Source organism: Wasmannia auropunctata, unplaced genomic scaffold, assembly GCF_000956235.1.
Source record: "Wasmannia auropunctata unplaced genomic scaffold, wasmannia.A_1.0 LD336078.1, whole genome shotgun sequence".
NCBI lineage: Eukaryota > Metazoa > Arthropoda > Insecta > Hymenoptera > Formicidae > Wasmannia > Wasmannia auropunctata.
In genome coordinates, this window is record NW_012026812.1 from 1,983,553 (window position 1) to 1,984,023 (window position 471).

The following is a 471-nucleotide window of genomic DNA, read 5'->3' on the forward strand; positions in this document are numbered from 1 at the left end:
TATATCTTTTCGAAGACTCGGAAAAGCCGTTTTCGAACCGACGAAACGACATAAAATTGTGATGGCTTTAACGTTTTTCATTCCGTCGCTAAACAAAATCTTCAAAGTAAGCGTTATCCCGAAGCACGTCGACCATTTCTTCAGGAAACTGGTTGCGGATCTCATGGAGCAAAGGAGGAAGGACGGAATACCTAGGAATGATTTTCTCCATTTTATGACCGAACTGGAGCGAGCGGAGGGCACTAAATTCGACACCGAATATATCACGGGGCATGTGATGATGTTAGTTCTCGACGGCTATGAGACCGCCAGCAGTGTTATGAGTTACATCGGATTCTATTTGGCCAAAAATCCAGAAATACAGGAGAAAATGCGCGAGGAAGTGATATCCGTACTCAACAAATATGACGGTGAACTGACGTAATAACTTCGTATAGCATACAACTGAGTCGACAAGGCACACAGGGGATA

At 43.9% G+C, this 471-nt stretch overlaps 1 protein-coding gene across 1 annotated transcript in view; it reads left to right on the forward strand.

The window, feature by feature from the left end:
* The window catches only part of LOC105449104 (cytochrome P450 6a2-like), a 13,212-nt gene that overhangs the window by 6,876 nt on the left and 5,865 nt on the right, over positions 1-471 (forward strand). The gene's annotated exons all lie outside the window — the stretch shown is intronic.